At 40.3% G+C, this 12,567-nt stretch overlaps 1 protein-coding gene across 12 annotated transcripts in view; it reads left to right on the top strand.

The window, feature by feature from the left end:
- Positions 1-12,567, top strand: part of PLCB4 (phospholipase C beta 4) — a 330,863-nt gene that overhangs the window by 146,179 nt on the left and 172,117 nt on the right. Inside the window, exon 1 of one of the 12 annotated variants that reach the window (XM_048842556.2) lies at positions 8,137-8,156. The exons of the other annotated variants lie outside the window; for them this stretch is intronic. The gene's annotated coding sequence lies outside the window, so the exon portion shown is untranslated. Of the gene's footprint in view, positions 1-8,136; positions 8,157-12,567 lie in introns of those variants that run through there. 12 annotated transcript variants of the gene reach the window in all.

Genomic DNA, 12,567 nt, shown 5'->3' with positions numbered 1-12,567 from the left:
CATTACAAACAGGAAAAAAGAGACTTGCTGTCTCCAAGGTTATAGAAGTCAGATTTCCATGCCATTACTATTCCAGTAAATGGTCTATGTACACAGTCAACAAAACAGAAACAAAAAACCTCTCTGATCAAAGAAGCTTATTGTTGGCTAGATATTTTGTGACACCAGAAAGTCCAAAGGGCTTACACGAAGAGTATCTAATAAAGGTACCATTATTTTTCATGGTACTATGAAGTTACACAAAGGTTTCATTGTTACTATCTGCAAGAAAAGCAGCAAATTATGTTTTCTTGTGTCACAAATAGTTTGGAATACATCTTGGGAAAATGGCTCCGGATGCAAATAGACAGTCCAGGAATAAGTTAAAATGGGACAGAAATGTTAGTGAGCAAGAATACAAATACAATAGAAAATTGACACCGTTTCAAATATTACTTAGATTTGACACCATGGGCTAGATCCAGAAAAGGATTTAGGTCTCTAAGTCCATTACTGAGATCTTCAAAAGCCCCACTCAGCTGCTGCCAAACTCTCTAGGTGCCAATAAAGTCCCCTAAAATTTGCCTCTGTTCATGCCTTCAGATGCCTAAGTCCTGATGCTTGTGCCATGGCAGAATCCTCAAATTAGGTGTCTCCTCTGCCTATTTTGCCTGTGGGACCCAATCTGGTAGACAAGTCCAGAGATCTCTTTAGAGCATACCTACTGGATCAGGCCCTGGAAAAAAACCCACCAAAACCCCACAGGGTCACTTGGGCACCTGCCCTTTTAGCCAATAGATGAGTGGCTAGAACACTAAGGGTGTGGGAGATGCAGGTTCAGAGCTCCACCGTCTGAGAGGAGCAGGGACTTCAACCTAGGTATCTTACCTCCCAGGTAAGTGCTCTAACCAGTGGGTTATAGGGTACTCTGGAAGAGTCTTTGGCAGCCTCTCCTGTTGAAGCTGTTCCACGTTGCATGAAATAGTTTGGTATTCAGTGGGGACAGAGAGAAATTGAGCATGGTTCCATAGCCCAGTGGTTGGGGAACTCCCCTGGGATGTGATGTAGAGTCCCTGCTCTAATGACTAAATAGTTTATACAAAGCACAACAGGGAACTCAACAGGAGAGACTGAGAGAATTCCTCTCATCTCCTACCCACACCCCAAAATAATGCCAGGCCAACACACCTTCCTGCAGTTGCACTCCAGCTCTCTGTCTCTCTTTCTCCAGCCAGGTCACTAAGCTGTTTTCCCTTCTAGGATGATCTTTTAGGGCTTCTCTCCACAAGCAGCCCTCACACCCACAGTCCAATGTCACTCCTCCAGTCTTTGCGTCCACTTCCCTTAACCATACCAAGGGAGGTAGGAGAACCCAGGCTTCTTCTCTACGCTGGGTTCTAGTCCAGGGCCCTGTAGTGAACAGTTACGGTCTGCAGCTACAACAACTGTACCACTCTCGCCCCAGACTCCTTCCTACCATGCTCCTTCTCCCTTATCTAAGGGAAAGGGACTGTAGACTTCCTCCCTGCAGTCCCTCATACTGTTTCAAGCCTCCTGGCTTTCTAGATGCCTCACTTGTTCCTTCACAGGTGAGCTTCCTTCTAATTAGCTCCCTCACACGGCCTAAATCTCCCCAGTTTGCAGCCTAATTGGCTGATTGAGCCCAACTGCCTTATTTCAGTTCTTACTGGGGCTGGTGTGGGGAAAACATCCCACCTTGGGGCTGTAGGGGAAAGAATCTGTAGCTACTTCCTGGGAGGAGGGACACTAACAGGGGCAAGAAGGAAATCCAGGGGGAGAGTAAGCCCTGGGATCCTGTCTTGGAGTAAAGAGTCTAGCAAGAGGCTAGGAGGAGGTGAAGTAGCTATGGGGAAGAGAGTAGGCTCCTGTGGTAATCCCAGATACAGACAAGGTGAAAGAGAGAGGCTGGGTGGGAAGGAGCTGAGGGAAACAGCTACAGAGATTAAGTGGACCTGGATTCCTGGCTACACAGTTCCTGGGCTGGAATCCGGTGTAGTGGGCAGGCCTGGTTCCCCTGTCAGCCACTAGTCTAGTGGCACAGAGCCCTGAGTTTGGGGCTGAACACCATCCAAAAAAGGCATCTGGAGAGTGGTACTGTTGGTATTTGTAACACCAGAAGGGGTGGGCTAAATAGTGACTTGGCCAGAGGGCCAAGTTACCAGCAGATAGACTATTGTAGAGTGAGTGGAGAACAGATGGGAATACCTGAAGCAGCGAGAACTACGTTCCCAGACTTGGGTGCAAGGAGGCATGCTAGTGGTTGAGCGGGAACCCTGTTACAATGCTTAAATGGCTATTTGTGTGTGCAAGTACCCAATTTGAATGTGCTACAGCAGTAATTATACCCATAAGTTAGGCATGCAGTTATGCTGGTGAGGTTCTGAATATCAGACCTTTTACAGAATAGGTTTAATAAACAGATAGTGTTTTGTTGTAATAATTTAGGTAAAAGAGATGGACTCAGAGTCCAGGTGTAAACCTGATCCTGTAACAGTCCACAATTTAACAGTTTTAAACAGGTTCAAGGTCTGACATTCAGAGCCCTCAGCCTGCTTTATACCATGGCAAACACACCATTAAAAAACTTTTAAAACTTTTATTAAACATACAGAAAAGAAGGGGGAAACAGGCAAAGCATTTGAAATGTTAAGTATTAAATAATGCTTTTAACAATCTCTTGTTCCCTTTCCCTTAAAAACCTGGAGAGAGTTTTTAGAAAGACCTCCTCCTCCTAGATGGTATTAAAATGGTAATAACTGTGGTTTTGGGGAGAAGAGAAGCAGTTAATTGAGATGGGCTGGAGCTGTCATTGTTGCTGTTAATGTCCCATCCTGTTACCTAGAAGACCAAACAAAACAGACACACAAAAAAGGGAAGGAAAAGAACGCTAAAGATAGAAAATGCAGCTTCTGTCTCTGGTGTTGACTCTCACTTACAGCTTCATTCCTGGAAAAACACAGACGCAATACATGGTCTTATCAGCCGCTTTGAGACCTGGCAAACTTGTACCAGCATCATGCATTTAGCATTTCACTGCTTTTCTGGTCATGGATTTACAGTAGTGTTGCCAAATACAGTCTTGTCCATCCAAGCCTGACTTTTGTTAAACGAGGAAAAAGAGGAGACAGAGAGAGAGGGAGGGACGGAGAGAGAGAGAGAGAGGAAATAAGGTTGGGAAGGAAATGGACACATGGGGTGCAAGATTTACCTGGAGTAGGTAGAGCTGACTGTGTCATCTAGGTCTCTCCATCTTGCTCTGTCTGTTCAAGACAGCTCTCAGGATTAAGACAGAGAAGGCACAATGGTGTCAGACTAGAGACTAGGGTCCCAGAAGATGGTGTAGGGTGACAGCTATGATTCTGGAGCTCACTCCCCTTTTTTTGTCTTTGCCAGCACCGGTATCACAGTAGCCAGCTTTCCTCCCAAAGTCTTGTATGTTTGTTTGTTTTTGTTTTTAAAGGGAGTGAAGGGCAAATAGCCCATCCCTTCATTATTTTGTTTACAAATTATTCTAATTTCCAACACACCAATTTTGGTTCATTGTTTTCTGGTTCAACCCTTGTTTACCAGGCATGACCTTAATACAATCTTTGGGTTATATCACTAGGCCTTTGTGTTGGATCTAATTCACTCTTCACACCTTTTCTCATGAACAGTTGTTATAGGTTATTGTGACGTTTCGGGAACTTTTATCTGTTTTCACAGTTGAGGTCACAGGATAAATTTGCAGGCCCAATTATCACAATACTGACTTCTGCTGAAGAGACTCAAAATGTACTGATAGAGGCAAAGTTGAGATCAATATTTACCTCAAAATGTATTCAATTGCTGAGTCATTGGATGTTTTGTTATATATGTTCTGATTGATTTCAGTGGAAATTAATGAAAATTGCTTCACTGTGGTGAGAAATTTCTTAAAAGTAACAATTTTTTCTTTTAAATGGGGAAAAGATGTTTGAAATCCTGAGAGAAGATTTTAGTATTGTGCATCATGTATGAGCAAATCTGAAAGTAGGGATTTTCATATTCAATCTGACTGGCTCATCAGAGTTGAATAATTTTTACTGGCGTCTCCTGCAGCCGGTGCTTAAAGTGGTCTGAAAAAAAAGTGTGTGTGTGAGATAATCTGGGAGCAACAGCTTTCGGCCTGATTTTTTTTTTTTTATATACCTATATTTTTTGGCTGGTCTTTGACCTGTTGTGATCTCCCCCACACTTTTAGAACTGCCTGCTGCCAGTTCAGATACAGTCATTTACCTGTACAGTAAATTGGCTAACATTGGTCCAGACCTCAGAGTTTCCGACCTCTGGTGAACAAATAGTAGGAGTTTATTGACTCCTCTGCCAGACAACTCTCAGCCAGTTGTGAGCCGGGATTTTTCTTTCTTTTATGTTATGGTAATGCTTACCTCACAAGTGTTCGAAAAGGATGGGTTATATGTAGTGTGCTTTCAACTCACCTGATAAAAATCACTATCTACGTTCATTAGAGAGAGACAGTATGGTGGGATGAGGGAATATCTTTTATTGGACCAATTTTTGTTGGGGAAGGAGACAAGCTTTCGAGCTACACAGAGCTCTTCTTCAGGTCTGGGAAAGGGACTCAGAGCGTCATGGCTAAATACATGTTGGGGCACACTGTTTAGCGTAAATATTTAATACATATTGTAAGAGACCTTTCAAGGTGAAGTGGCCTGTTAACAGCTCTGTAGTCCTAGAACAAAAAGTGGGTTAGTGGGTTACAGATTGTTGTGATAAGCCATAAATCCAATGTCTTTATTAAGACCAGGATTTGTAGTATCTAGCAAAGTTATGAATGTAAGCTCCCAGGCTCGTCTTTTGAAGGTTTTGTGCAGGTTTCCTTTGAGGACGAGGGTTGAGAGATCAGATATGGAATAATGCTTATGTGAAAAGTGTTTGACCAAGGGTGATATGGTGGTTTTGTCTTTTTATCGTTTTTTGGGAGGGGTTTTAGGGGGGTTTTGGCGCGAGTTCATTTGAGCGCGTAGTAATGGTCTGGTTTCAGCACATAGTTGTTGTTGGGGCATTTAATACACTGGATGAGGTATTGCACATGTTGTGATAGGCATGCGTAGGTAGGGTGACTAGACAGCAAGTGTGAAAAATTGGGACGGGGTGGGGGGTAATAGGAGCCTATATAAGAAAAAGCCCCAAATATCAGGACTGACCCTATAAAATCGAGACATCTGGTCACCCTATGTGTAGGACCTGAGGATCTTGAAAGGTGTGTTGTGGGCAATATTACAGTAATCTGTAACCCACTAACCCCCTCTTTCTGTCCTATGACTGCAGAGGTTTTAACAAGCCACTTCATTTTGAATAGTCTCTTACAATGTGTGTAAACTACCTATGCTGAACCCAGACCTGAAGAAGAGCTCTGTGTAGCTTGAAAGCTTGTCTCTTTCACCAACAGAAATTGGTCCAATAAAATATTACCCCACCCACCTCATCTCTTTAATGTCCTGGGACCAACACGGCTTCAAAACAGCAAACATACCTAAATTTGTATTTTTCCAGAGTTTTGGTATTTTCCCCTTTGAACTCCTCAGCCTCTCCCTCCTTTTTGTAAAGGAAAGGTGGTGTATACGCAATGGCGCAAAATTCTAGGATAGGATACCCAATTATGGGGAAGTTAGAAATATAATGATGCAAATTTTAAACATTTCATTAATTTCTCCTGTACACATTAACTTTGATTGCAGTGAGCTAACCAAACAGATTCTTGTGTGCGAACATTTAATGTGATCCATTTGTGCAAATGGCAAAACATTCAATTGGATCATATGGTGTAGGAAGGTTTTTGGAATTTATTTGGGTTACCTGCTTTTTCCTCTTCAGTCCATTGTATATTGCTTTTTTACTTTACTGCAGGGTGGATTTGATTTAAATCACTAGTCAGGAAGACTCAATTTAATCATGGATTTCTACATAAAAGTGCATTCTTGTTGGTTGTTATAACCTTAATACATATTCTTCACAATTCAGAGATAGATGTAGGTTTCATTTTTAGAAGGTACACACTATGCATTTTTAAAGTGATTTATTTTGAAAACTTTTCATATTAGTTTTACAGCTATATCAGAAAATGAATGATTGTTTGGTTATTTCATTTACCAAAGGTAATTGAAGCAGATATTTATGAAAGCATTGGGAGGTGAACTATCTCCAGTTCAACAGGTTAATCATTAATATTTCGAGTATTTTCCTGCCATGCTGTATTAGAAGGAGAACATCACCAGACAGACATTTAAATTGTTTTATGTAACTACAACAAGAATGTTATGTATTCTGGATTGTTTTCTTCAACAGCAAAATATAATATTTTAACAAAACAAGCATATACATTTTTGAATTTAGTTAAACATTCAAGTTTTTTAAAATCAGGTTTGTTTTTGTTAAAATTGTTTTTAACTAAATAGTTAAATGAAATATTGTTTTAAAAGAAAACAAAAATTAAATCAACTACGTCAGCCAGGTCAACATGAGAAACTTAAAATATTGGCTTCTGTAGCTAACTCAGTCGTCTTCACCTTCATTTTCCTGTTTTGTTCATAATCTGGAAAAGAAAAACAAGCTTTCCTGCTTTTTCAGGTCCCAAACGATTTCTCAATTTGGAATGAATTAGTCCAAAGGGAGAAAATATTCTTTCTACACCGGCAGAAGAAGCTACTGCTGTTAAAAGTGAGATTATCACTTCAGCAGTCGCTGATTCCAAGTGCTTAAGTGACTTCCACCAGTTCACAGGTGTGCCTTTCTTTAAAACATCATCAGCAAACATATATTTCTTGAATGGTTCACCCTTAGCACTGAAGTTTATTATAGTTGGCATTATGGAGGGATAATTGCTGGATGTCCATGTCACAGCCAACTCCTCCTCTTCACCAGTCAAGGTTTGACCCTGGTACCGAGTATTGAGAATATTTGCAAGAAAATGAGCTGGAGATAGTGCTTGTCCCGTTTGTTTTTTTAATGCTTGTAATTTAACTTTGTCGTTGCATATTTCTCTTTTTAAGATCTCACTCAAGTCCTTCCAAATTTCAACAGTGTCGGCAATAAAACAGCTGTTTCCCTGCATTTTGTTCAAGGCTACAGAAGTAGGCTTCAGGGTACTCAGCATGTGTTCAGCATTTCTCTTAAGCCCTATGCTGAGAACTTTGGCTGTGACGGGCCATCTATTTTTTCCACGATTTTGTTTGCAAACTGTCATCCGATTAGGCCAGTTCTTGATATAGAGCTCAAAACCGTCCACTACGGTGTTCCAGCACACACCTTGTGGGAGAGTGAGCTTGGTTCCTCCCACATTTTTCAGAGCAGCTGCTACAAAGTGGTTGTTATGAAAGTATTTTGCAATTTCAACATTAGCCTTTATTTCTGGAACACTGAAGTCTTTGGCTAGGAGGTGCATCAAATGAGCACTGCAACCATATGTTATTAGCTTGGGACTCTCTTCTAAATTTCTTCTCATCTTGGATATATTTGCAGCATTGTCTGTGACCAAGCTGCGTATGAGACATTTGAATTTTTTTTCACAGTTTGTTACAGCTTTTACTGCTACTTCTTGTAAGTATTCTGCTGTGTGTGCATTTCCTGATGTATCAAATGTTTCTGTAAGGAAGACATTCCCTTCTTCTCTTGTCACACAGCACATACAACAGAATCATTGTGGACATTGCTCCACCCATCAAGACTCAGGTTAACAATTTCACCCTCTAGACCTTTTGCACAGTGCTCAATTTCTTTCATACACTTTATCCAGGAATTTGCCTGCAACATCTGCTCTATTGGGTGGACTGTATCCTGGTCTTAATGACTGAACCATGTTAATGAAGTGTGGGTTGTCAATCATATGGAAAGGAGAGTTTGTTGCGTAAACAAACCGGGCAATATTTTAATCAATTACCTCTTTTTGTAATCTGCTGGTTCTTATCACAAACTTATCTGTGGTTGTTTCTGGATGATGGAGATTTTTTTTTCTTTTTGCTACAGGTGATATACTGTGTCTATGTGACATACATGATGTGACTGAAACACTATCATTGGCATAACTCTGAAACTATAGAAAATGATGGTGATCTTGAAGGTGGATAGTCTTCAGAATCCTATATGTTGAGGATGGATTCTCCTAAACAAAATAAGTTAGTGCAGTTGTTTAATTATTAATTACCATACTGCTCGTTTATTATTACTCATTGCATTCACAGACAGTACTACTTTAAAGGTGAAACTGTAAAAGGAAGATCTTCCTATTTCAGCTATTTATTTTTTTATCACAACTGCATCTAAAATGATAGTTGTTACTCTAGGGTACTGTATTTTTTGCTCAAACATGAGAATTCAAGAATAGTCCAGAAGGAAGACAGGCAGTCCTTAAGAAAGGAGTATGAAATAAAAAAGTTTACCAACCTGAAGATCCTGCATGTTCAGACATGTTTTTCATCATCTTCAACGCAGCTTCCTCCTGAGAAGGAACACTTCTCATGATGTAGCTTCATTCAGGCAACCAGGCCTTGTGTTTCTTTGTTGCACTGTTCACATTTTGCACAGATGCCTGTCTTACCCACAGGTAGAGGAACTTCATCAAAATATTCCGAAACTGGGTCTCTTTTACGGCCTGCTGCCATTATAGGTTTTCTCTTCTCCTGAGAGAATGGTATGGTAGCTCTCAAATCAATGAAGGCTACACTCAGAAAGACCTCAAGACTTCTGGAATATGCTGCTCAAACAGTTTCACTTTTGTTTCTACTGCCTGTCCCTCCCTTCTCACATTTATCTCCAGACTTCTTCTCCTTGTCCAGATCTATTTCACCCCCAACAGTCTTCTATTCATTGAACTTTTTGAAACTTTGCACTTTTAGAGAGAGGTAAGGGATCGACTTTGTGTACACAAATTTGCAGAGGGACAATAGGGTTGAGATCTGTTGTTTTTCATTTCTGTATATTTATTTTAAAACATTTTTGCTGTTAACAAGCACTTTATCTCTGGAGACACAAAGCCACAGTTTGAGAACTGCAGAACTAAGCATCTCTGATATCTTCTAGACTGAGCACTGAGTCCCATTGCGTAGATAGAAAGATTAATCTAAATAATCTATACAGAAGCCTGTGGAACCCCATGAGATTGGGTCCCTAATCCCTGAACTATTGGAACTCATTTACAAAACTTTTCTTAAACATGACATGAATATATTGTGTCATACTATAGAATTAGAATTTATAATCCCTATTCCATGATGAGATATCTTTGAGCTATAATGTATCTTAATAAAAACTATCTTTAGATAAGTTTTTTCCTCAAAAAACATTTTATCAAAAAAATCCAATTTTAAATTAAAATATCAGATTTTTATTTTTTTTTAAAGAATTGATTTTTATCCACCCTGCTTCACTGTCTATTTTCCTTTTCTCTTCTAGCATTATATGCCTGCCTATCTATCATGCATTTTAATGATTTTTAATGGATAACATATAACAATTTTTGTTAAAGTTACATCATTAAAAAGCCAATATTCTGGCTGATTATTGCAATGAAGCATAATAAGGCCATGTCAGGATAATAATCACTTTCCATTTTACTCTTCTCTAAGTCTTTGTTTCCATGTTCACGAGGTAGTAGATAGCCAGACAGTGCAAAGTCCAGGTCAGGAATATGTACAAGAAGCAGAGGGGAAAAAACCCATCGTAATGAAGACATTAGTTTATGTGCCAGCACCTTACTAACCTTCAACAGTTTAATACCATGTATTATCTCTTCTTTTATACATGTTAAGTAAGCCTCATCATCCTTGTGCCATCCCGTTCTCTCTTGGTGCCTTGCTGTTTTTTATACAGCTTATAAGCTTTAATGAAGAAAGGTGATCGACTGATAAAATATCTCTAGAGTTACCAATAAGAAATGGGCAAAGGATTCCGTAGAGTCCTTTGGGATTAATATGTTATGGATCCAGGGCTGTTCTCACATTGCTAATTATTTTTTGTGCTGGTAATGCACTAGAAACTGTTCATACTTACTGTCCCTACTTTTGATGAAATTACACTCAAACAATACTCAGAATCACACTCTTTTGTTGGTGCTTGGGGTGTATGCTTGTGGTATGGCTGAAGTTCAGACAATGAAGACATAGTCTAAACTTGTAAAACTTTCTCCCTTTTGTTAATTGTTAATGAAAACACACATACCCAGATATGCAAAGAAACAGACACTATGTGGAGAGCCTGTTTCACAGGACTTGAGCCTACTGTATTGGGTATTTTTGGAATAAAACATGCCAGTGTATTTACCAAGAGTAAATGAGGTACTAACATTTCGGACTTGAATGAGAGGAACCAATATAATGTTTTATTAGCTGGGGAGATAGTATTTGGGCTTCCTCTATGCACAGAACTAAATCCTGTGGTCCCTTATTTAGGCAAATTCCCTTTGACTTCTCACGCCTTCTCTTTATTCCATTTAGGTCTGTCTTCTTCAGTTTGATGTTATTGTTTATTAATGTTCAGATACTTTGCTAAAAGCTCTTTCAGGAGCAAGTTTATGGCAGGGAGAATGTGTATAGAGAGCTCATAATTATATCCTGTGAAAAACTTCCGTAACAAAACCAAGTGACAGTAGGCTGAGTTTGATCTTAATGTGAAAGTCTCCCAAGTTTAATGAACCCGAGGCCAGGACCTCTTTTTCACTAATATATCTGGACTCCACTCTTCCACCTTTCAGGGAGAGCTCTTCTTCCCACTCCTGCCTCCTCCAAACCCGCAGGAGCTGACAAGCAAGATTTCTTCCCTGCTGTCTTTCTTTTCTTATAGCAGTAGGTTCCTGAAATTCCCTTGTTTTGCCCCGGCAGGAAGCACTTATAATGTTCTGGGCCCAGGAGATGTCTCAGAGGGCACTGTGGTAGTGGGGAAGTCCTTGTTCTTATCCAAACCCAAAACTCCTGTGTGCAAGTAGCTAGAGTGGTGTGCTGCAAATCAGCTGACCCAAGCGAAAGAAGAGCACCTTGACACTTATGTGCAATAACTGAGACAGAACATTAAACCAAAACGTTTGAGCTGATGCCCTTCAGAATTACAAGACACTAGTACAAGACACTGCCAGCTCTGGCTCCTTCTGCTAAGCCCATCAAAGGCATATAGAAAGGTGGGATTTTTTTTTTTAATTTAAAAACTTTTTTTGAAGATAGGAGCTCTGTAATAACAGCAACAACAAAAAAAACCTCTCTCTGCACATTCTGGGAGCATATATGGTAACCAGATCAAAATTGGTGCTTGGTGGAGTTAAGCCTGTACACCTTCTGTAGTTCTTTAGGGTTCTTCTATTCGAGGGCCCTACCTCTCTCACGCACACGGGATCCACCAGTCAGAATGCCGTTCCTGATTCTCACTTGGAAAATTGAAAAACCACTCCATCTGTCTCTCCTGCAGAACAGGCCCCCAGCAGCCCCTCACTTGGAAAATTGTGCCAGTGTGCGACTTTCTAGCTTCTTAAGCCTGTGTGTGGGTATGTTATCAGAGGCTGCAGAGCCTCACCCACGAGGAAGAAGAATTTGTCACAACCTAATAAGGCCAGAGGGTGCCAGAAAATGAAAGTGGGTGGGCACTTGGGTATGGCTCCGAATATCAGTATTACCAACCCCAAGCATTAAAAATTCACGTCAAGCCATAAAAATATCATGACGTTTCTTTAAAAATCAAGTTTTTATGTATTTATATTTGTATGTGTGTGTTTGAGGCTTCAGAGTTCACTCAGGCCATAATCCCAAGCTTTTCTCCACAACCACGAGGCTTGGAAACATGGTATTTTTTGTTAAATGGAAACAGAGTCTCACTGATCACATGCCACCAGGAACTGTGCCTTTAAGAAAAACACCAAATATTTCAAGACTTGATAAAATTGAGAGAGTTGGCAAGACTAGGGAACCCACTCCCAGATGAAGACAAGGTTGGATGAGACTCTGTGTGTTATAGTTTTGCAGACAGCTCTGGTCTTAGAACTCCAGGCTGCCCCTGCTGATGGGTCAGGTTTATGCAGGCCTGCCGTACTTCTTTAAAATGGGGATACTGGCCTGTGCATCTGGAGTTTGCTAGATCATTTCAGTCCCTCTCGTCATCAGACCTGCTATAATTTATATTTGAGTGGCTTATTTGTGCCCTGTGTAGAAAAAGGATAATTAAGATTTGAAGTGTCATTCACAGTGGGCCCTTTGTGTCTAGCACTGGTCTACTCTATTACTGCATCTTCTTGAAAAGCATTTACAGAATAGACATGGACATGTAGTTCCTTAAACGACAGCCAGCATTGAGTCCATGGAAAAAGAAAACCACATGCTTTTTCAAATTATAGCTTGTTCCAGTTCCCTAGATCTGGTTATATCTGACCTTCAATATAATCTGTAACTGTGAGTTTGACAGAAGATAACCTTAAAAGACAGAATAATAGCCCAGTCCTTTCAAAACCTGAACTTCCAAAATGCTTAGCTGGTCCAACATCTGGCAACCCAGCACAAAGTGGCATAGCACTGGGAGGTTGCCTGGACTATTGGTTAGCGCACAGGACTG

The sequence above is a fragment of the Caretta caretta genome, chromosome 3 (genome assembly GCF_965140235.1).
Source record: "Caretta caretta isolate rCarCar2 chromosome 3, rCarCar1.hap1, whole genome shotgun sequence".
Classification (NCBI taxonomy): Eukaryota; Metazoa; Chordata; order Testudines; family Cheloniidae; genus Caretta; species Caretta caretta.
The sequence above is the reverse complement of the archived record's forward strand: the minus strand, read 5'-3'. Positions and strand labels throughout refer to the sequence as shown.